The following is a 25,553-nucleotide window of genomic DNA, read 5'->3' as shown; positions in this document are numbered from 1 at the left end:
GATTAAGCACAATGCTCTTTCATTGTAAGAAAGTGATAGCTGTTCCATGTGGCATATACTGAAATGTTTGAAATGTCATATGTGAAGATGTTCCTTAAGAGCTACTTGCTGGGTGTTTTCAAGACAATGTTCTTTCAGTGAATGGATGTTATAGATAGTCTATCACACCCGTAGTGACATGCTGGATAAGTTTTATGAAGATGTCCCTAAGTAGCTACAAGCAAAATGGTTTCACAACAGTGTTCTTACAGACATTGAAGGTTGTAGATATTCTGTCATGCCTGTAGTGAAATGTTTGATAAGACTTGCACGAACACTTACATGAAGATGTTTCTAAACAGCCACAAGCAAGCTTTTTCAACACAGTATTTCATTGAATGAATGTAATAATTATCACATTGTGGCTGCAGAGAAACGTTTGATAAGACACACACAAAATGTTCATAAATAGCATGTGCCAGCTGGTTGCATCACAATGTTGTTTAATTTAATGGAAGTGATCATCATTCTGTATAGCATATGATGTGTTTGAATAGCCTTATACAAAGATATTCCTAAAAACTTATGAGCAATCTGGTTTCACCAGAGTGTGTTCCTCAGTGAAGGAATCTTACAGAGATTCTGTCAGAGCAGTAGTGACATGTTTGGTGTTTTGTATGAAGAAACCCTAAATGGCTTCCTGCAAGATGAGTTCAACACAGTGTTATTTCATTTTAAGAAAATGATAGTCATTCTGTTTGGCATAAACTGAAATATTAGAAAAGCCTTATATCAAGAGGTTCCTAATTAGCTACCAGCAATCTGGCTTCACAATAGTGTTCTTTCATTGAATGGATGTAATAGATACTTTGTAGTGAAATGTATGATAAGTCTCTTATGAAAAGGTTCCTAAACAGCTGCCTGCAATCTGGCTTCAGCACATTATATCATTGTCTCAAAGTGATATTCATTCAGTATGTCTTATTTGGAAACGCTTGAAATGGTGAACATGAAGAAGTTTCTAAATATATACAAGCAAGATTGTTTCTCCACAGTTTTCTTTCAGTGACTGAATGTTACATATAGTCTGTCACGACTATTGTAAAATGTTTGATGAGTCTTATGTAAAAACGTTCCTAGATAGCTATCTGTGAGCTCTATTTAGCACAGTGTTCTTTCATTGTAGGAAAATGATACCCATTCATTATGGCATATACTGAAATGTGAGAAATGTCTCCAATACAAATGTTCCTAATAATAGCTTCAAGATGCTTTCACCACAGAGTTCTTTCAGTGAAACAATATTGCAGATATTCTGTGACACTTGTAGTGAAGTGTTAGTTAAAACTTACTTGCAAGCTGGATTCAGCACAGTGTTTCTTTCATTGTTTGAAACTCATATTCAATCAGAACAGCAAATATTGAAATGGTTATAATGACTAATATGAAGATGATCCTTAATGGCTGCAAGTAAGATGGTTTCACCACAGTTTTCTCTCAGTGAACAAATGCTATATATATTCTGTCCCACATGCAATGAAATGTTTGTTAAGTCTTATATGAACATGTTCCTAAACAGCTACCCGCAAACTGGGCTTAGAACAGTGTTCTCACATTGTTAGTAATTGATAGGTCATCTGTAGGGCATATGCTGAAATGTTTGAAATGTCTTATGTGAATATGCCCCTAAACAGCTCTAAGCACATTTGTTTCACCAGAGTTCCTTTAGTGTCTGAATCTTATGGATATTTTTCAAGTCTGTAGTGTAATTTTTTAAGTATTTTATGAAGTTCTTCCTAAACAGATACTAGGAAACAAGGGTTCAGCTCATCCTTCTTTCCTTGAGTGAATATTAAAATCATTCTGTCATGACCATAGCGCAATATTTGCTAAGACTTATAAAAAGATATTTCTAAAAAAACAACTTTCCAGCTGGGTTCTTAACATTGTTCTTTCATTTTATGGAAGTGATAACCATTCTGGATGGAATACACTGAAATGTTTGAAAAGACTTGTATGAAGATACTCCTAAATAGCTACAAGCAATCTGGTTACACCACAGTGTTCTTTCATTTAATAAACTTTATATATAGTCTCCTATAGCTGTAGTGAAATGTTTTATATCATATATGAAAATGTTCCTACAGCTACCTGCAAGCTGGGATCAGCACACTGACTTTTCATTGTAATAAAGTGATAGTTACTTTGTATGGCATACACTGAAATGTCAGAAAAGACTTATATGAGTGTATTTCTAAAGAGATACAAGCAAGCTGGTTTCACAATAGTGATCTTTCATTGAATTAATGTAATAGATATTCTGTCGCACATGTGGTGAAATTTTCAATAAATCTTACATGAAAATGTTACTATAAGTCTACCTGAAAGCTGAGTTAAGTACAATGTTTTTTCATTTTCAGAAAGTATAGCTGTTCTCTATGGCTCATACTGAAATGCTAGAAAAGACTTACATGAAGATGTTCCTTAAAAGCTACAAGGAAGTTGGTTTCACCACAGCATTCTTTCAATGTGTGAATGTTATAGATATTCCATCATGCCCGTAGTGAAATGTTTGATAGGACTTATTTGAAGATTCCCCTAAAGAGCTGCAAGCAAGGTGTTTTCACCACAGTGTTCATTCAGAAAATGAATGTTATACGTATTCTGTCATGCCTCAAGAGAACTATTTGATGTCTTATGTGAGAGTGTTCCTGAACAGCTACAAGCAAGCTTTTTCAACATAGTGTGGTTTCCTTGAATGAATGTTATGGATATCATGTTGCGGCTGTAGAGAAACGTTTGATAAGACATAAATGAAATGCTCATAAAGAGCCACTGGTTTCATCAGAACGTTCTTTCTGGATATGGAAGTGATAGCCATTCTGTAGGCATAATGAAGTGTTTGAAGAGCCTTATACGAAGACATTCCCAAGGCGCCAGAAGTAATCTGGCTTCACCACAGTGTTCTTTCAGTGAACGAGTGTTATAGCTAGTCTGTCATGCCTGTAGTGAAATGTTTAATAAGTCTTATATGAAGAGGTTTCAAACAGCCGCCAGCAAGCCGGGTTTAGCACAGTGTCCTTTAACTGTAAGTAAGTGAGAGCCATTCTGTATGGCATATACTCAAATGTTAGAGAGGTCTTATATGAAGATGTTCCTAAATAGAATCCAACAAGATGTGTTCAGGACAGAATAATTTCATCATAAGATAGTGACAGCCGTTTAGTATGGCATATACAGAAATGCTGAAAAGGACTTAAATGAAGATCTTCCTTAACAGTAAAACCAAGCCACTTTCACCATAGTGTTCTTTCATTGAATGGATGTAATAGATATTCTGTCATGCCTGTAGTTAAATGTTCAATAGGTCTTACATAAAAATACTCCTAATAATCTACCTGAAAGCTATTAAACACAACCTTCTTTCCTCGTAAGAAGGGTATGGCCATGCTGTATGCCATATACTGAAATGCTTGAAAAGCTTTATATGAAGATGTTCCTCAACAGTTACAAGAAAACTGCTTTCATCCCTGTGTTCGTTCAATGAGTGAATGTTTAGAGATTCTGTCATTCCTGCAAAGGAATGTTTAATATAAGTCTTACGTGAAGATGTTTCTAAACAGCTACAAGGAAATTTTTTTAAATATAGTGTTATTACATTGAATAAACATTAAAGATATCCTGTCATGACTGTAGGCAAATGTCTGATAAGACTTGAGCAAAATATTAATAAACAATTACTTGCAAGCTGGGTTCATCACAGTATTCTTTTCTGGCTATGGAGATGATAGCCATTCTGTATGGCATAAAGTGATATGTTTGAAGAGCCTTTGATTTATATTCTTAAACAGCTAACAAGCAAGATGGTTTCTTCACAGTGTTCTTTCAGTGAATGAATGTTCTAGATATTGTCACATCTGTGGTGAAATATTTGATATATGATGTTCCTAAACAGCTACCTATAAACTGGATTCAGCATGTGTTCTTTCATTTTGTGAAAATGATAGTCGCTCTGTGTGGAATATACTTAAGTATTTGAAGTGTATTATGTGCAGATGTTCCTAAACAGTGAAAAGAAGATGGTTTTTGCATAATTTTCTTTCAGATAACAAATGTTATAGACATTGTCACATCTGTAGTCAAATGTTTGATATGATTTATGTGAAAATATCCCTAAACAGCTACCTGTTGGCTTGATTAAGCACAATGCTCTTTCATTGTAAGAAAGTGATAGCTGTTCCATGTGGCATATACTGAAATGTTTGAAATGTCATATGTGAAGATGTTCCTTAAGAGCTACTTGCTGGGTGTTTTCAAGACAATGTTCTTTCAGTGAATGGATGTTATAGATAGTCTATCACACCCGTAGTGAAATGCTGGATAAGTTTTATGAAGATGTCCCTAAGTAGCTACAAGCAAAATGGTTTCACAACAGTGTTCTTACAGACATTGAAGGTTGTAGATATTCTGTCATGCCTGTAGTGAAATGTTTGATAAGACTTGCATGAACACTTACATGAAGATGTTTCTAAACAGCCACAAGCAAGCTTTTTCAACACAGTATTTCATTGAATGAATGTAATAATTATCACATTGTGGCTGCAGAGAAACGTTTGATAAGACACACACAAAATGTTCATAAATAGCATGTGCCAGCTGGTTGCATCACAATGTTGTTTAATTTAATGGAAGTGATCATCATTCTGTATAGCATATGATGTGTTTGAATAGCCTTATACAAAGATATTCCTAAAAACTTATGAGCAATCTGGTTTCACCAGAGTGTGTTCCTCAGTGAAGGAATCTTACAGAGATTCTGTCAGAGCAGTAGTGACATGTTTGGTGTTTTGTATGAAGAAACCCTAAATGGCTTCCTGCAAGATGAGTTCAACACAGTGTTATTTCATTTTAAGAAAATGATAGTCATTCTGTTTGGCATAAACTGAAATATTAGAAAAGCCTTATATCAAGAGGTTCCTAATTAGCTACCAGCAATCTGGCTTCACAATAGTGTTCTTTCATTGAATGGATGTAATAGATACTTTGTAGTGAAATGTATGATAAGTCTCTTATGAAAAGGTTCCTAAACAGCTGCCTGCAATCTGGCTTCAGCACATTATATCATTGTCTCAAAGTGATATTCATTCAGTATGTCTTATTTGGAAACGCTTGAAATGGTGAACATGAAGAAGTTTCTAAATATATACAAGCAAGATTGTTTCTCCACAGTTTTCTTTCAGTGACTGAATGTTACGTATAGTCTGTCACGACTATTGTAAAATGTTTGATGAGTCTTATGTAAAAACGTTCCTAGATAGCTATCTGTGAGCTCTATTTAGCACAGTGTTCTTTCATTGTAGGAAAATGATACCCATTCATTATGGCATATACTGAAATGTGAGAAATGTCTCCAATACAAATGTTCCTAATAATAGCTTCAAGATGCTTTCACCACAGAGTTCTTTCAGTGAAACAATATTGCAGATATTCTGTGACACTTGTAGTGAAGTGTTAGTTAAAACTTACTTGCAAGCTGGATTCAGCACAGTGTTTCTTTCATTGTTTGAAACTCATATTCAATCAGAACAGCAAATATTGAAATGGTTATAATGACTAATATGAAGATGATCCTTAATGGCTGCAAGTAAGATGGTTTCACCACAGTTTTCTCTCAGTGAACAAATGCTATATATATTCTGTCCCACATGCAATGAAATGTTTGTTAAGTCTTATATGAACATGTTCCTAAACAGCTACCCGCAAACTGGGCTTAGAACAGTGTTCTCACATTGTTAGTAATTGATAGGTCATCTGTAGGGCATATGCTGAAATGTTTGAAATGTCTTATGTGAATATGCCCCTAAACAGCTGTAAGCACATTTGTTTCACCAGAGTTCCTTTAGTGTCTGAATCTTATGGATATTTTTCAAGTCTGTAGTGTAATTTTTTAAGTATTTTATGAAGTTCTTCCTAAACAGATACTAGGAAACAAGGGTTCAGCTCATCCTTCTTTCCTTGAGTGAATATTAAAATCATTCTGTCATGACCATAGCGCAATATTTGCTAAGACTTATAAAAAGATATTTCTAAAAAAACAACTTTCCAGCTGGGTTCTTAACATTGTTCTTTCATTTTATGGAAGTGATAACCATTCTGGATGGAATACACTGAAATGTTTGAAAAGACTTGTATGAAGATACTCCTAAATAGCTACAAGCAATCTGGTTACACCACAGTGTTCTTTCATTTAATAAACTTTATATATAGTCTCCTATAGCTGTAGTGAAATGTTTTATATCATATATGAAAATGTTCCTACAGCTACCTGCAAGCTGGGATCAGCACACTGACTTTTCATTGTAATAAAGTGATAGTTACTTTGTATGGCATACACTGAAATGTCAGAAAAGACTTATATGAGTGTATTTCTAAAGAGATACAAGCAAGCTGGTTTCACAATAGTGATCTTTCATTGAATTAATGTAATAGATATTCTGTCGCACATGTTGTGAAATTTTCAATAAATCTTACATGAAAATGTTACTATAAGTCTACCTGAAAGCTGAGTTAAGTACAATGTTTTTTCATTTTCAGAAAGTATAGCTGTTCTCTATGGCTCATACTGAAATGCTAGAAAAGACTTACATGAAGATGTTCCTTAAAAGCTACAAGGAAGTTGGTTTCACCACAGCATTCTTTCAATGTGTGAATGTTATAGATATTCCATCATGCCCGTAGTGAAATGTTTGATAGGACTTATTTGAAGATTCCCCTAAAGAGCTGCAAGCAAGGTGTTTTCACCACAGTGTTCATTCAGAAAATGAATGTTATACGTATTCTGTCATGCCTCAAGAGAACTATTTGATGTCTTATGTGAGAGTGTTCCTGAACAGCTACAAGCAAGCTTTTTCAACATAGTGTGGTTTCCTTGAATGAATGTTATGGATATCATGTTGCGGCTGTAGAGAAACGTTTGATAAGACATAAATGAAATGCTCATAAAGAGCCACTGGTTTCATCAGAACGTTCTTTCTGGATATGGAAGTGATAGCCATTCTGTAGGCATAATGAAGTGTTTGAAGAGCCTTATACGAAGACATTCCCAAGGCGCCAGAAGTAATCTGGCTTCACCACAGTGTTCTTTCAGTGAACGAGTGTTATAGCTAGTCTGTCATGCCTGTAGTGAAATGTTTAATAAGTCTTATATGAAGAGGTTTCAAACAGCCGCCAGCAAGCCGGGTTTAGCACAGTGTCCTTTAACTGTAAGTAAGTGAGAGCCATTCTGTATGGCATATACTCAAATGTTAGAGAGGTCTTATATGAAGATGTTCCTAAATAGAATCCAACAAGATGTGTTCAGGACAGAATAATTTCATCATAAGATAGTGACAGCCGTTTAGTATGGCATATACAGAAATGCTGAAAAGGACTTAAATGAAGATCTTCCTTAACAGTAAAACCAAGCCACTTTCACCATAGTGTTCTTTCATTGAATGGATGTAATAGATATTCTGTCATGCCTGTAGTTAAATGTTCAATAGGTCTTACATAAAAATACTCCTAATAATCTACCTGAAAGCTATTAAACACAACCTTCTTTCCTCGTAAGAAGGGTATGGCCATGCTGTCTGCCATATACTGAAATGCTTGAAAAGCTTTATATGAAGATGTTCCTCAACAGTTACAAGAAAACTGCTTTCATCCCTGTGTTCGTTCAATGAGTGAATGTTTAGAGATTCTGTCATTCCTGCAAAGGAATGTTTAATATAAGTCTTACGTGAAGATGTTTCTAAACAGCTACAAGGAAATTTTTTTAAATATAGTGTTATTACATTGAATAAACATTAAAGATATCCTGTCATGACTGTAGGCAAATGTCTGATAAGACTTGAGCAAAATATTAATAAACAATTACTTGCAAGCTGGGTTCATCACAGTATTCTTTTCTGGCTATGGAGATGATAGCCATTCTGTATGGCATAAAGTGATATGTTTGAAGAGCCTTTGATTTATATTCTTAAACAGCTAACAAGCAAGATGGTTTCTTCACAGTGTTCTTTCAGTGAATGAATGTTCTAGATATTGTCACATCTGTGGTGAAATATTTGATATATGATGTTCCTAAACAGCTACCTATAAACTGGATTCAGCATGTGTTCTTTCATTTTGTGAAAATGATAGTCGCTCTGTGTGGAATATACTTAAGTATTTGAAGTGTATTATGTGCAGATGTTCCTAAACAGTGAAAAGAAGATGGTTTTTGCATAATTTTCTTTCAGATAACAAATGTTATAGACATTGTCACATCTGTAGTCAAATGTTTGATATGATTTATGTGAAAATATCCCTAAACAGCTACCTGTTGGCTTGATTAAGCACAATGCTCTTTCATTGTAAGAAAGTGATAGCTGTTCCATGTGGCATATACTGAAATGTTTGAAATGTCATATGTGAAGATGTTCCTTAAGAGCTACTTGCTGGGTGATTTCAAGACAATGTTCTTTCAGTGAATGGATGTTATAGATAGTCTATCACACCCGTAGTGAAATGCTGGATAAGTTTTATGAAGATGTCCCTAAGTAGCTACAAGCAAAATGGTTTCACAACAGTGTTCTTACAGACATTGAAGGTTATAGATATTCTGTCATGCCTGTAGTGAAATGTTTGATAAGACTTGCATGAACACTTACATGAAGATGTTTCTAAACAGCCACAAGCAAGCTTTTTCAACACAGTATTTCATTGAATGAATGTAATAATTATCACATTGTGGCTGCAGAGAAACGTTTGATAAGACACACACAAAATGTTCATAAATAGCATGTGCCAGCTGGTTGCATCACAATGTTGTTTAATTTAATGGAAGTGATCATCATTCTGTATAGCATATGATGTGTTTGAATAGCCTTATACAAAGATATTCCTAAACACTTATGAGCAATCTGGTTTCACCAGAGTGTGTTCCTCAGTGAAGGAATCTTACAGAGATTCTGTCAGAGCAGTAGTGACATGTTTGGTGTTTTGTATGAAGAAACCCTAAATGGCTTCCTGCAAGATGAGTTCAACACAGTGTTATTTCATTTTAAGAAAATGATAGTCATTCTGTTTGGCATAAACTGAAATATTAGAAAAGCCTTATATCAAGAGGTTCCTAATTAGCTACCAGCAATCTGGCTTCACAATAGTGTTCTTTCATTGAATGGATGTAATAGATACTTTGTAGTGAAATGTATGATAAGTCTCTTATGAAAAGGTTCCTAAACAGCTGCCTGCAATCTGGCTTCAGCACATTATATCATTGTCTCAAAGTGATATTCATTCAGTATGTCTTATATGGAAACGCTTGAAATGGTGAACATGAAGAAGTTTCTAAATATATACAAGCAAGATTGTTTCTCCACAGTTTTCTTTCAGTGACTGAATGTTACGTATAGTCTGTCACGACTATTGTAAAATGTTTGATGAGTCTTATGTAAAAACGTTCCTAGATAGCTATCTGTGAGCTCTATTTAGCACAGTGTTCTTTCATTGTAGGAAAATGATACCCATTCATTATGGCATATACTGAAATGTGAGAAATGTCTCCAATACAAATGTTCCTAATAATAGCTTCAAGATGCTTTCACCACAGAGTTCTTTCAGTGAAACAATATTGCAGATATTCTGTGACACTTGTAGTGAAGTGTTAGTTAAAACTTACTTGCAAGCTGGATTCAGCACAGTGTTTCTTTCATTGTTTGAAACTCATATTCAATCAGAACAGCAAATATTGAAATGGTTATAATGACTAATATGAAGATGATCCTTAATGGCTGCAAGTAAGATGGTTTCACCACAGTTTTCTCTCAGTGAACAAATGCTATATATATTCTGTCCCACATGCAATGAAATGTTTGTTAAGTCTTATATGAACATGTTCCTAAACAGCTACCCGCAAACTGGGCTTAGAACAGTGTTCTCACATTGTTAGTAATTGATAGGTCATCTGTAGGGCATATGCTGAAATGTTTGAAATGTCTTATGTGAATATGCCCCTAAACAGCTCTAAGCACATTTGTTTCACCAGAGTTCCTTTAGTGTCTGAATCTTATGGATATTTTTCAAGTCTGTAGTGTAATTTTTTAAGTATTTTATGAAGTTCTTCCTAAACAGATACTAGGAAACAAGGGTTCAGCTCATCCTTCTTTCCTTGAGTGAATATTAAAATCATTCTGTCATGACCATAGCGCAATATTTGCTAAGACTTATAAAAAGATATTTCTAAAAAAACAACTTTCCAGCTGGGTTCTTAACATTGTTCTTTCATTTTATGGAAGTGATAACCATTCTGGATGGAATACACTGAAATGTTTGAAAAGACTTGTATGAAGATACTCCTAAATAGCTACAAGCAATCTGGTTACACCACAGTGTTCTTTCATTTAATAAACTTTATATATAGTCTCCTATAGCTGTAGTGAAATGTTTTATATCATATATGAAAATGTTCCTACAGCTACCTGCAAGCTGGGATCAGCACACTGACTTTTCATTGTAATAAAGTGATAGTTACTTTGTATGGCATACACTGAAATGTCAGAAAAGACTTATATGAGTGTATTTCTAAAGAGATACAAGCAAGCTGGTTTCACAATAGTGATCTTTCATTGAATTAATGTAATAGATATTCTGTCGCACATGTTGTGAAATTTTCAATAAATCTTACATGAAAATGTTACTATAAGTCTACCTGAAAGCTGAGTTAAGTACAATGTTTTTTCATTTTCAGAAAGTATAGCTGTTCTCTATGGCTCATACTGAAATGCTAGAAAAGACTTACATGAAGATGTTCCTTAAAAGCTACAAGGAAGTTGGTTTCACCACAGCATTCTTTCAATGTGTGAATGTTATAGATATTCCATCATGCCCGTAGTGAAATGTTTGATAGGACTTATTTGAAGATTCCCCTAAAGAGCTGCAAGCAAGGTGTTTTCACCACAGTGTTCATTCAGAAAATGAATGTTATACGTATTCTGTCATGCCTCAAGAGAACTATTTGATGTCTTATGTGAGAGTGTTCCTGAACAGCTACAAGCAAGCTTTTTCAACATAGTGTGGTTTCCTTGAATGAATGTTATGGATATCATGTTGCGGCTGTAGAGAAACGTTTGATAAGACATAAATGAAATGCTCATAAAGAGCCACTGGTTTCATCAGAACGTTCTTTCTGGATATGGAAGTGATAGCCATTCTGTAGGCATAATGAAGTGTTTGAAGAGCCTTATACGAAGACATTCCCAAGGCGCCAGAAGTAATCTGGCTTCACCACAGTGTTCTTTCAGTGAACGAGTGTTATAGCTAGTCTGTCATGCCTGTAGTGAAATGTTTAATAAGTCTTATAGAAAGATGTTCCTAAACAGCTGCCTGCAGCGGGGTTCAGTACAGTGTTCTTTCATTAAGACAGTGATAGCCATTTTGTATGGCATATGCTTAAATATTAGAAAAGTCTTATATCAAGATGTTCCTAACCAGCTACAAGAAAGCTGGCTTTACATTATTTTTCTTTCTTTGAATGAGTGCAATGTATATTCTGTCACACCTGCAGTGAAATTTATAATGTGTTATGAAGGTGTTCCAAAACAGCTACTATCAAGTTGGGATCTGTACAATATTCCTACGTTATTTGAAGGGATTTCATTCAGTAAGGCCTATACCTAAATGCTTGAATCCACTAATATGAAAATTATCCTTAATGCCTGGAAGTAACATGGTTTCGCCACGGTTTTCTTTCAGTGAATGAATGTCATAGGTATTCCTCCTACCTGTAGTGAAATGTTTGTCTTATATGAACATGTTCCTAAAGAGCTACCTGCAACTTGCCTTTAGTACAGTGTTCTTTTATTCTTAGAAATTGTTAGCCAGTTGATAGGGCATGTGCTGTAATGTTTGAGATGGTTTATATGAAGATGTCCCTAAATGGCTACAAACACACTCATTTCAACACAGAGTTTCTTCAGTGAATGAATCTTATGGATATTCTGTCACATCTGTAATGAAATGTTTCATAGTATTTTAAGAAGATGTTCCTTAACAGATGGCAAGCAAGGGTTCAGCTCAGTGATCTTTCTTTGAATCAATATTACAGTTATTCTGGTGTGAGTGTAGTGCAATATTTGTTAAAACTTATATAAAGATATTTCTAAACTGCTACCCGCAAGCTAGGTTCCTAAAAATGTTCTTTGATTTTATGGAAGTGGTAACCTTTCTGAATGGCACGTGCTTGCAATGTTTGAAAAGCCTTATATGAGGATCATTCCAAACAGCTGCAAGCAACATGGTTACATCACAGTGTTCTTTCATTGAATAACCTTATAGATATTTTCCAATAGCTGAAGTGAAATGTTTTATGTCATATATGAAAATGTTTCTACAGCTACCTGCAAGCTGGGATCAGTGCACTGATTTCTCATTATAATAAAGTGATAGTTGCTCTGTATGGCATATACTGAAATGTCAGAAAACTCTTATATGAATATGTTGCTAAAGAGCTACAAGCAAGCTGGTTTCACAATAATGACCTTTCATTGAATTAATGTAATAGATATTCTCTCACACATGTGAAATTTTCAGCCTTATATGAAAATGTTCCTAGAAGTCTACCTGTAAGCTGAGTTAAGTACAATGTTTTTTCATTGTAAGAAAGTATAACAGTTCTGTATGGCACATACTGAAATGCTAGATAAAACTTACATGAAGATGTTCTTTAACAGCTGCAAGGAAGCTGGTTTCACCACAGTGTCCTCTCAGTAAGTGAATGCTATAGATATTCTGTCACACCTGTAGTGAAATGCTCGATAGGACTTATTTGAATATGTTCCTAAACAGCTACAAGCACTGTGTTTTCACCACAGTGTACATTCATAAAATGGATGTTATATATATTCTGTCATGCCTCAAGAGAAATATTTGATGTCTTCTATGAGGATGTTCCTAAATAGCTACAAGCAAGCTTTTTCAACATAGTGTTATTTCTTTGAATGAATGTCATAGATATCATGTCATAGCTATAGTGAAAAGTTAGATAAATCTTATATGAAGATATTCTTAAAGAGCTACCTGTGAGCTGTGTTCAGCACAGTCTTCTTTCATTGTCATAATGCACCACCAGACTGGCCCCTGATAGCCATTCTTTATGGCATACACTTATGTGAAGAGCCTTATATAAAGATATTTCCAAACAGATACAAGCAATCTAGTTTCACCACATTGTTATTTGAGTAAATATATCTTATATTCTGTCATGGCTATAGTGAATGTTTTATAAGTCTTACATGAAGATGTTCCTCAACAGCTACCTGCAAGGTGGATTCAGCACAGCGTTCTTTAATTTTAGGAAAGTGATGTCTGAGTATTAGCCATTCTGTATGGCATATACTGAAAGTAGAAAGGCCTTATCTAAAGATGTTGCCAATCAGCTACAAGAAAGCTGGTTTCACAATAATGTTTTTCATTGAATGAATGGATATTGTGTCATGCCTGCAGTGATGTGTATGATAAGTCTTTCATGAAAATGTTCCTAAACAGCTACCTATGATGTTCTTTCATTGTATGAAAGTGGTAGCTCTTCAACCACATAGGGGATCTGCCCCACCTCCAATGCCTGAAACAATTGTTTGCTGCCACACCAGGGACCAGTGCCACCCAGCTACTCTCCTGAGAGAGCTGACAACAGCCTTGCAGGGTAGATGCCTACAGCAAGTGTGAGTCCCTAAGCCTAGCAACCAGCCATGCTGGATACCTCCTTATTTAACAGAAAAACTGCAGGAGGATTGTCATATTAGACTTTTCAGCCAACAATGCTGGTATCCCCTGCCCAATAAAGTGACTGAAGGGACCATAGAAGTCACATGCAGCTGAGCCTTACAACCAGCTAGCCAGGGACAGAGTAGCCTTCCCATACACCTGCAGTAAGAGCCACCCTGCCACAACAGGACACACACAGCCCACACAGGGGACACATTTGGAACACTGGAATAGGTAATGACAGGGAAGCATGTTTCTTGGTTTCATAAGGAATCTCTTACATAAAGCCCATTCTCTAAGATTGGGAGACATAGCAGATATACCTAAAACATAGATATAAGCACAGAGAAATAGGCAAAATAAGGAGACAAAAGAATATCTTCCAAATATGGAACAGGGCAAATCCTCTGAAAAAGAACTAAATGAAACAGAGACAAATAACTTACTTGATAAAAAGTACAAACTAATCATGATAAGGATGCTCACTAATCTTGGAAGAGGAATAGATGAACATAGTGAAAAATTGAACAAAGTATTGGAAAATATAAGAAAGAACCAACTAGAACTAAAGAATAAAATAAAGGAAAGGAAAAATTCACTAGAGGATATCAATAGCAGCATAGATGATACAAAAGAACAGATCAGTGAGCTGGGTGAAAGACCAGAGGAAATCACCCAAGCTGAACAGAAAAAATAAAAAGAATGAGGACAGTCTAAGGGACATCTGGGACAACATCAAGTGCAATAACTTCTTTATTAGGTGTCTCAGAAGGAGAAGAAGAGAGACAAAGAGGTAGAGAAGCCATTCAAAGAAATAATTGCTGAACCCTCCTACCTAAGGAAGGAAACAGACATCCAGAGACAGGAAACACAGAGAGCACCAAACAAGAAGAACCCAAAGAGGACCACACCAAGACAAATGATAATCAAAATGACAAGAACTAAAGACAAAGAGAAAATCCTAAAAGCTGCAAGAGAAAGGCAATAAGTTACATAGAAAGGAAATCCCGTAAGTCTATCCACTGACTTCTCAGTAGAAACCTTACAGGCTAGAAGGGAGTGATGTGATTTATTTAAAGTGCTTAAAGGAAAAAGCCTACACAAGAATACTCTACCTGGCAAGGTTATCATTCAGAATGGAGGGAGAGATAAACAGTTTTCCAGACAAGCCAAAACTAAACGAGTTTAATATCAATAAGCCAGTCTTACAAGAAATGCTAAAGGGACTTATTTAAGTGGAAAAGACAAAAACCACAGATAGGAATAAAAAATTTATCAACAAAACCAAACAAGAAAATCATTGTTAAAGGCATATATACAATACAGGTAGCAGATCAACCACCTATGAAGTGAACATGAAGGTCAAAAGACAAGATTGCTAAAATTATTTCCATGATAAGAGGATAACAGATACACATGCACAAAAAAGGGGTTAAATATGATAGCAAAAATATAGAATGTGGGAGAAAGGGAGTAAAAAGTAGAGCTTTTAGCAAGAGGTCAAACTTAAGAGACCATCAACATTATATAGATGGCTATATATACATATATTATTATATATGAACCTCATGGTAATCACAAACCAGAAACCTATAATAAATACACAAAAAATTTAGAGAAAGGAAGCCAACATAATACTAAATAAATCCATCAAACCATAAGGGAAGAGAGCAAGAGAAGAAGAGCGGAACAGAGAATAACTAAAACACCCAGAAAAAAAGTAACACAATGGCAATAAGTACATACTTATAAATAGGTACTTTAAATGTCAATAGACTAAATGCTACCATCAAAGACATAGGGTGGCTGATTGGATAAAAAACAAGACCTATATATATGCTGCACACAAGAGACACACTTCAGACCTAAAGACACTCATAAACTGAAAGTGAGGGATGGAAAAAGATACTCCATGCAAATTGCAATGAAAAGAAAGCTGGGGTAGCAATACTTATCTCAGACAAAAGAGACTTTAAAACAAAAACTGTAACAAGAGACAAAGAAGGGCACTATGTAATGATAAAGGGAACAATCCAACAAGAGGATACAACACAGGTAAATGTCTATGCATCCAACATAAGAGCACCTAAATATATAAAGTAATTATCAGCATAAATAAGGAGAAATAGACAACAACGAAATAATTTTAAAGGACTTTAATATTCCGCCTACATCAAAGGATAGATCATCCAAACAGAAAATCAATCATGAAACTTTGGCCTTAAATGAAACATTAAACCAGATGGACTTAGTAGGTATATATGGAACATTCTATCCAAAACCCACAGAACCCACATTCTTTTCAAATGGACATAGAACTTTCTCCAGTATAGATCACATCTTAGGCCATAAAATGTTTGAATAAATTTAAGAAGATTGAAATAATACCAAGCATCCTTTCTGACCACAATGGTATGAACCTAGAAATCAACTACAGGAAGAAAATTGGAAAAACCACAAAAATGTGGAGATTAACCAAAATACTACTGAATAATGATATGATCAAAGGAGAAATAGAAAAATACCTGGAGACAAATAAAAATGAAAATACAACTTGCCAAAATTTATGGGATACAGCAAAAGTGGTTCTAAGAGGGAAGTTTATAGCAATGCAAGCCTACCTAAACAAACAAGAAAAATCTCAAAAAATCTAACAGTGCACATAACAGGACTGGAAAAAGAAGAACAAGTAAAGCCCAAAAGCAGTAGAAGGAAGTAAATAATAAAAATAAGAGCAGAAACAAATAAAATAAAGGCTAAAGAACAATAGAAAAGAATCAATGAAAATAAGAGCTGGTTCTTTGAAAAGGTAAACAAAATGGACAAATCCTTAGTCAGAATCATCATAAAAATAAGAGAGAATTCTCAAATAAATAAAATCAGACATGAAAGAGGAGAAAATTACAATGAAAACCTCAGAAATATAAAAGATTATGAGTATATGAAAAGCTATACACCAATAAATTGGATAAACTAGAAATAATAGATAACTTCTTAAAATCATACAACGTTTCAAAACTGAATCAAGCAGAAATGGAAAATTTGAATAGACCAACCACCTGTAAGGGATGGAAACTGTAATCAAAAACCTCCCAGAAAATGAAAGTCCAGGAATACATTGCTTCCCTGGTGAATTCTACCAAACATTAAAAGAAGACATAATACCTATCAATTTCCAGCTCTTTCAAAAAATAAGAGGACGAGAATCTTCTTAACTCATTCTACAAGGCCAACGTTACCTTACTACCAAAACCAGACAAGAACAACACAAAAAAAGAAAATTACAGGCCAATATCACTGATGAACATTGATGCAAAAATCCTCAACAAAATACTAGCAAATTGAATGTAACAATACATTAAAAAGGTCATACACAATGATCAAGTGGGATTTATTCCAGGAATGCAGAAATGGTTCAACATTTGCAAATCAATCAAAGTGAAACACCACATTAACAAAAGGAAGACAAAAATCACATGATCATCTCAATAGATGCAGAGGGAGCATTTAACAAGATACAGCATCCATTTATGATAAAAACTCAGAATAAAATAGGTATAGAAGGAAAGCAAGTCAACATAAAAAGGCCATAAATGGCAAACCCACGGCTAATATCATTCTCAATGGAGAAAAACTGAAAACTATCCATCTAAGAACAGGAACCAGATAAGGATGCCCACTTTCACCACTCTTATTTAATATAGGCTTGGCAGTCCTACGTGGAGCAATCAGTCAAGAAAAAGAAAGAAAAAGAATCCAAATTGGAAAAGAAGTGAAACTATGACTATTTGCAGATGACATCATTTTATATATAGAAAACTCTAAAGAATTCAACAAAAATGTCCAGAAATAGTAAATGAATACAGTCAATTTGCAGGATACAATATCAACATACAAAAATCAGTTGCATTTCTATACAGTGACAACAAAGTAGTAGAAAGAGAAATTAAGCATACAATATTATTTACAATTGCAACAGAAAGAATGCAATACGTAGGAATAAACTTGACCAAAAAGGTGAAAGACCAGTACACTGAAAATTGTAAAATTTTGTCAAAAGAAATAGAAAGCACAAAGACATGGGAAGATATTTCACACTCTTGAACTGGAAAAATTAACATAGTTAAAATGTCCGTACTTCCTAAAGCAATCTACAGATTCAATGCAATCCTTATCAAAGTTACAATGACATTTTTCACAGAAATAGAGCAAAGAGTCATAAAATTTAAATGGAACAACAAAAGGCCCTGAATAGCCAAGGGAATCCTAAGAAAAACAACAAAGCTTGATACATCATACTCCCTGATTTAAGAATACACTACAAAGCCTTAGTAATCAAAACTGCATGGCACTGTCACAAAAACAGACACACAGATCAATGGAACAGAATTGAAAGCCCAGAAATAAAACCGCTCATCTATGAACAGTGAATTTTTGACAACGGAGCAGAGAACACACCATGGAGAAAGGAAAGTTTCTTCAATAAATGGTGTTGGGAAAACTGGGCAGCCACATGAAAAGAATAAAACTAGACCATTATCTTACCCCATACACAAAAATTAACTCAAAAGTGGATTAAAGACTTGACTGTAAGACTGGAATCATAAGACTTCTAGAAGAAAACATAAGCAGTATGCTCTTAGACTTTGGTCTTATCAGTAAATTTCAAGAACCATGTATGACAAGGCAAGGGAAACACTAGAAACAATAAACAAATGGGACCAAATAAAACTAAAAAGCTTCTCCACAGCAATGGAAACCATCAACAAAACAAAAACACAACCTAACAACTGGGAGAAGACATTTATAAACCATATATCTGATAAGGGGTTAATATCCAAAATATCCAATGAACTCATACATCTCAACAACAAAAAAACTAACATCCCAATTAAAAAATGGGAGAAAATCTGAAAAGACAGTTTTCCAAAGAAGATATCCAGATGGCCAACAGGAACATGAAAAGTTGTTCAACATTAGTAATTATTAGGGAAATGCAAATCAAAACTACAATGAAATATCACTTCATGTCCATCAGAATGGCTATAATTAACAAGAGAAGAAATGACAAGTCTTGGAGAAGATGTAGGTAAAGGGAAGTATCCTACATTGCTGATGGAAATGCAAGCTGGTGTAGTGACTATGGAAAACAGTATGGAGATTCCTCAAAAAATTAAGAATAGAACTACCATATGATCCAGCTATTCCACTGCTGGATATTTATCCAAAGAATAGGAAAACATGAATGTGTAAAGATAGATGCACCCTATGTTCATTGCAGCATTATTCACAATATCCAAGACTTGGAAACACCCTAAGTGCCCATCAAGGGACGTAGTCTTTGGGTTATGAGCATGATATGTATGATGTAGTTCCATTTGTTTCTTGTTTCCTTTATTGCCCTTTCCCAGACAGATATGCTTCTTCCAAATATGAGGCTAAGAAAAATGACAAAGAGCACCCTACCTACGTTATCTTCCAGAAGTCTCATGGTTTCCAGTATTACATTCTAGACTTTAATTCATTTCGAGTTGATGTTTGTGCCTGGTGTAACACCATGGTCTACTCTCCTTGTCTTACATGAGACTCTGCACTCTTCCCAACACCATTCATTGTAGAGACTTTCCTTTCTCCACTGTCTCCTCTTGGCTCCGTGGTCGAAAATGGGGTGTCCATATATGTGTCCCTATACCTCTGGGCTCTTGACTCTGTTCCTTGGTTCTGTTTCCTTCTTTTGCATCCCAGCCTGCGCTGTGTCCATTTCAATTTCTTCATCCTATATGTTGAAATCAGAAAGTGTTATACATTGAGCTTTGTTCTTTTTCCTCAGGATTCCTTTGGCTATTCGGGTTCTTTTGTTGCTGGATGTGAACTTCAGGATGCTCGCTTCTATCTCTGTGAGAAATATTGCTGCAATTTTGACTGGGACTGCATGGAATGAAGAGATTTCTCTATGCGGTGTGGACATTTCAAGTCTGTTAATTCTTCCATTTCAAGAGCATGGAATATCCTTCCGCTTCCTTGTATCTTCTCCCATTTCTTTCTGCAAAGGTTTGCTAGTTTTCTGTTTACAGAGCTTTCACCTGTTGGGGTGAGGTTATTCCTAGGTATCTTATTCTTCTTACTGGCATCCTTTTTCTTTTTTATTGAGGTTCAATTTTCCTATTCTTTGCAACTTTTAATTTGTTTCCTTTTGAAAGAGATTTATCACTGTGCTCACATCTGCTGGAAATGCTCCTGTATTTGCTGAGGAAGAGTGGCCCTGTCTAACGTCGCTTCTCATCGGCCTCTACATTACCTCCCTCGCCTGCCCCAGAATGGCTGTACCAGCGGTGAGGAGGTTTACCCCCAGGATTCTATGCTGCCAACTCTTGGCTGCCGACGCAGAATGCGCGGACTTCTCCAATTCTTTGCTGACCAGCCCCATTCATGTTCCCTCGGCAACCTGCATTTGAGGGGAATGTGACTTAAATAGGCTACTTCAGCCCAACTCTGGCACTGAGTAGATGTAGACAGTTTGTATTTTTGGTCAACTGTGATGTCAGAGAATTTGTCATAATTGTGTCTCTGCTCTCCTGGCAAGCTTCATGGACACAGGGTTTCATAGGACGTTTGGAGGAGTCTCATACCCACCCTTTCCAGGTAGCCCAGGTTTTACCTCGCTGCAGTTTTTTGGTTTGCGTCACTTTCTGACTTTCAAAAGTTCAATCAGAGTCTGTCTAAAGCCTGACATCTTTCGTTGTGGATTATTCAGGTGTTATTTGTGTTTGCCTTCCCTATTCTGAGCCCATTTTGTTTTTCCATAGTATAATCATCATGGTCTTTCTCTGATTTCCCCCTTTGGTATGCTTGTCAGCCCGTTCTCCTTCATCCCAAGGTATCAATTTTCTATTTCTTTAACCACCCTATGTTCTATAGGCCTACGTGTGAGTGTTTTTCATTGTTGGGTGTTGTCTTTGAATTTACATTGGTCACTTGTAGCAATCTTTACCATGCTAGCCTTGGTCAAAATGAGCACTGTGAACACGTGTTCATCTTGGTTGGTCTGACATTCTGAGATCTTAAACTCCAAATTCTAGGTTGTCATGTTAACCTTCTTCATGAACATAATGTACCCGAGACAAATTAGACAGATGTGATGAATTCCATTCCAGGTAAGATACATTTCTGTCTCATTTCTGGATTTGGGAAGTTTCGATCTTGACCCCCGATCCTTGAACGTTCCACTAGATTATGTCTAGATACTGGCTTACTGTATTTCTATAAGGTGTGTTATTTGTTTGATTTACAACCTCAGCTATGGCATGTTTTTTTTTTCTATAAAGATAATTGTAATGTTCTAATTTTCAGACAACCTCCTTTCACATGGTGTCAATACACGTCATCAGTAATCATTCTACTCCAAGAGATGGGGGAGAGTATTTCATTGGAGCCAAACTGAGCACACTAGCCTGGTAGGGCATCCCTCACAAAGCAATGAAGCCCTCTGGAAAAGGGTGATTCTCAGCACACTTCTGGAGCCCTGCCAAACAATGCGACATACCTGGAGCATGACGGGGTTCTAGTCCTTCAAGGGTTCAAAGAGATGTATTGTGACACATTAGCATGTACCCAGTGGGCCTCCGTAATGCCAGAGCTATGGAAAGTGAGACTTCTCTTCAATGAGTGCTAGGGGCATAGGAAGGGAAGCATCGATCCTTCTCTACAATGTCCTCAGGAGATCTGTCTTGATTTGGGATTATGATTACAGCAGAAGGACAATGTAGGTCTGATAAGACCCAAGTCCAGCCTCTGGTTTCAAATCAACTTGCAAGCTTCAATCAGCACGGCCTTCACATCTACTTGAGTAGATAACAATGTTCTCCAGTCAGTGCTTGTCTCTCTGTTATTTATTGCTTCTTCACAATGACTTCTTTCTTATCCCTTTAATCAACGGCAATTCTAACTCTACAAGTTTCAGTGCTGGTTTCTGTTTTTAAATTCTTTTCTGGGTATCTCTCACTTGAGTATCGTAGCCTAGGACAATCCTCAGACTATAAAGATGAGGCCATCTTGGGTGACATGTTCACTGTGATATCATAAACACCCTCAAACTTCTCAGTTGTCCCGGCATCTTACATGCACACAGTATTTCAGAGCCATCTGATATCAGTCTAACTGCTCACCCTTTCCAGCTAAGATGGTTTTCCATTTCCTGGATTTCTTGTGTGTTTATAACTTTATGTTTGGACTTTTAAATGTCTACTACATTCTCTCTAGACACTGAATACTTTACTTTAAGTTTATCCTTGGTTTTATCTGTCACATTTTGTGGATATGGCCAAATATGTAGACTTTCCCCAGAAAAAGTCCACGAGTCCCTCCCAAGTTGAAGTTGCCCAGCCAATCCTCTGATGTTCCATGATCGTGTCATCTTGTGCAGTCCGACAATTCCACCTATGCAAGTCACATCACTTCCTCCATTCTGTATTTGAGAAGTGTACCAGATGCGTCATAGATTGCAATATTTTCATTTTGTTTTCCTGGTGCATATCTATAAGGTATGCTCACAATTTCCACTTATGTATGATCTCTGCCCGCACCATACCATGAAATCTATCTCTCCTGATGTTACTAATCAGATCAGCACCCGTGATGCGAATCCATGAGTCCCAGGTCACAGACTAGGAACGTGGGCTCTTACACACCAGAACACATGACTGGCCCTGAATTTTACTTTTGGACCAATCTTTTGCCTGAAATTGGGAAGAAGCTGGCCTGCTGTGATTATTCGTGAAGGTAGTGAGTAGTAACCTCACAGAAGGTAACATTTTCCCTTGGTTCATGAGTTTAGCATGGAACACGTTGTCTTTGTAGTATTCTTCTTAATTTATTTGCAATGGTCTACTTTTCTGTAGCATCATTAAGCATTTGGAGGAGATTCACAATCCTTGAAAGTTTATCTTCTCTAATCTCTTTCAGTCTCAAAAGCTTTATGCCATGAATCTGCACAGCTTTTTGGATTTTTTCTTTCCCTCTGGGAACCACCAATCCAAAGTGAAGGCTGCCATCAAAGCTAAAATGCTCCGTTTGGCCCCAATGAAATTCTCTCCCCCTATCTCTTGTCATAGAAGAGTATTGATTATGTGTTTTGACACTGTATGTGAGGAAGTTGGCTGAAAATTAGAACATTACACTTATATTTAACGAAAAATAAACATGCCAGAACTGAGGATGTAAACCAAACAACTAGCAAACCCTACAGAAATAAAGTAAACAAGTATCTAGACGTAATGTACTGGAACAATGAAGGATCCGAAGTCAAGGTCTAGCCTACCCAAATTCAGAAAAAAAGACATAAAAATGTCTTACCTGGAGAGAGGAATTCATCAGATTTGTCTAATGTGTCTCGGAAACATTATGTCCATAAGGTGGTTGCCAGGACAAATTAGAATTTGGGGTTTCTGATCTCAGAATGTCAAACCAACCAAGATGACCTCATGTTCTCAGTGCTCAGTTGGACCTAAGCCAGGATAACCAAGATTCCTTCAAGTGAACGATGGAAATTCAAAGACAAAACCCAACAATCATGAAAGCACTCACACATCGGCCTAGAGAACATATGGTGATTAAAGAAATACAAAATACCTAACTTGGAATGAAGGAGGACACACTGATGAGCATATCTATGGGAGACAGCTGTGAAAGACCATGAGGATTGATGTGGATTAAGGCTGCCCCCACTCGAAAGCCCAAGGTTAGCTGGTGAACATGCAGAACTATATGACCCGTTGAATTTCTTTTGGTATGAATTAGAGGTGCCCCAGTGAGAGAAGCCCAGGTCATGCTCACCTACATGCCTATCTATGGGGCCAGTTTTGTATCTAGTGTTATATGACCACACAATAACAAGAACCTATCTGAACTGAAATCATTTAACGACTTTTTACATCATCTTTTCTTTTTCCAGGAAAAATAAGTCACGTACCCATGCCTTATAAAATTAGTCCTTAACCTCAACTCCGGAAAGCAGCAGGAGCTGTGACTACCCATGGGTCCTTTCCCAATGCAGCAGCAGCAGCTCTTCACTGCCCATAGGTCCTGTCCCCATGCTATCCTGTACCATTGTCTAAATAAAAGAGCACCACTGCCAGACCTTGACGGTCCAAGAAATCTTTCTTTCAAGTCTTGAGCTTGCCGACCATGCATCATATCTTGTGGCCCGTATGGGGAACATGCTTCATCGGTTTGTGAGCTCGAATTCTGGTAAGTGCCCTTTTCTTCCTTGTGCCTCTCTCTTATTCTAGGATGGATCTAAATTCACTTCTCCATCAGGAACTGTCTTGAAGAGCTGCATGAATTCATGTTTGCTGCCCATGGCTACTCTATGATGCAAATCTGGCATTCAGCTTGAAGAGAATCAGTACCTTAAGCCTAAGAGTGATGTAGAATGAATTAATCCATTCCTTCCTGACCCTATCTCTAATATATAAATTTTACGTGGGAACAGGTGAGCCATTTAAGTCATTAGGATGGTTGGCAATCTCCAAGACTCCCGTGCAAGTTTTCTATTCTTAAAACTGGATTGAGATACCTCCCATGGCACTTGACCATCTGAACTGTGTGAATGTCCCAATCGGGACTGCAGTTCAGGGAAAGTACCAAACTCTAACCTTTGGTTGAGTATTGGAAACCCTTCTTCAGAGAATGGCTCCAATACACAATTGGGTAGAATGTCCCCCAGCGTGGCGGAAACTTCTTCACTATTTCTCTCCATCATGTTCTCTCTTAAACTTCTCCTATTCTCTTGGGGACCACTCACCAGGCACCTATTACTTCCAGGCAGAATAGGAAAGATGTTCACCAGGCACCTGTTACTGCCAGGCATACCAGGGAAGATATCCAAGGGATGCAATTCTGGGGGACACCCCCATCACCCCTTGCTATAGGCACCCCACAGTAGGAACAACAGGTAGGATGCTTCCCTAGGTTCAGGGTGGATTTTTAAGGTAATGGACCTGTCTCTTTCATCTTTCTTAGAGTTACAATGGCCAATTTCGTCCCCTTTTGAGCTTTGCAACCGGAAAACAAAGAAATCTTTCAACAGTCAAGTCCTACAACACTGGGAGCCCCAACTTTGGCTTTCTGGGCCTGATCACCCCAGCGACCCCAAGTAAGGTGCCCTCTGTTGGCGGTTGATTCATTGAGTATTTTAGTCACCTACTGAGTTGGCTATGATGTTAGGAGACCTGTGATTTATTCTGTGAACTGTCGTGCTAGGGTAGTGTGCCCCAGCATTGGAACTGTTGTGTGACTTTTATCATGATAACCCTCTGGGAATGGCCATGAGGGTGAGGTCTGGTGTCTTCTTTTAATTTCTGTGTTTTGCTCATCATGTCCTCTGTTGTCACCAAGTCGAGCTTAAGATCAGGCTGGACTTGACCAGAACCTGGACCTTCTGTAAAATCGAAAAACTTGAAAATATTTTGAAAGGGACTTAACTCTCAACCCTGGTACTGGGAGCCCCGGCCCCCAGCATGTTCCAGGCCTCTGGAGGCACTGCACCTTCGTCCAGTTCACTGTCAGTCTGACACTGGCTTTACTGCCATGGGGAATGACGTAAGCATCCCAAGAGACTCACCACTCAGGGTCATTCTAACTAATTAGAAACACTTTCAATTGTATGGGTATGCCCCAGAAACTCCATCTGGGGGAAAATTTGAGAGGTATCTCTCTGCCTTTCTGGTGCAGTTGGACAGGTAGATCAACCTAGAATGTCCTTCAAGTTACAGTCCAGTTTCTGAGAAATCAAG

Source organism: Equus asinus, chromosome 26 (assembly GCF_041296235.1).
Source record: "Equus asinus isolate D_3611 breed Donkey chromosome 26, EquAss-T2T_v2, whole genome shotgun sequence".
NCBI lineage: Eukaryota > Metazoa > Chordata > Mammalia > Perissodactyla > Equidae > Equus > Equus asinus.
The sequence above is the reverse complement of the archived record's forward strand: the minus strand, read 5'-3'. Positions refer to the sequence as shown.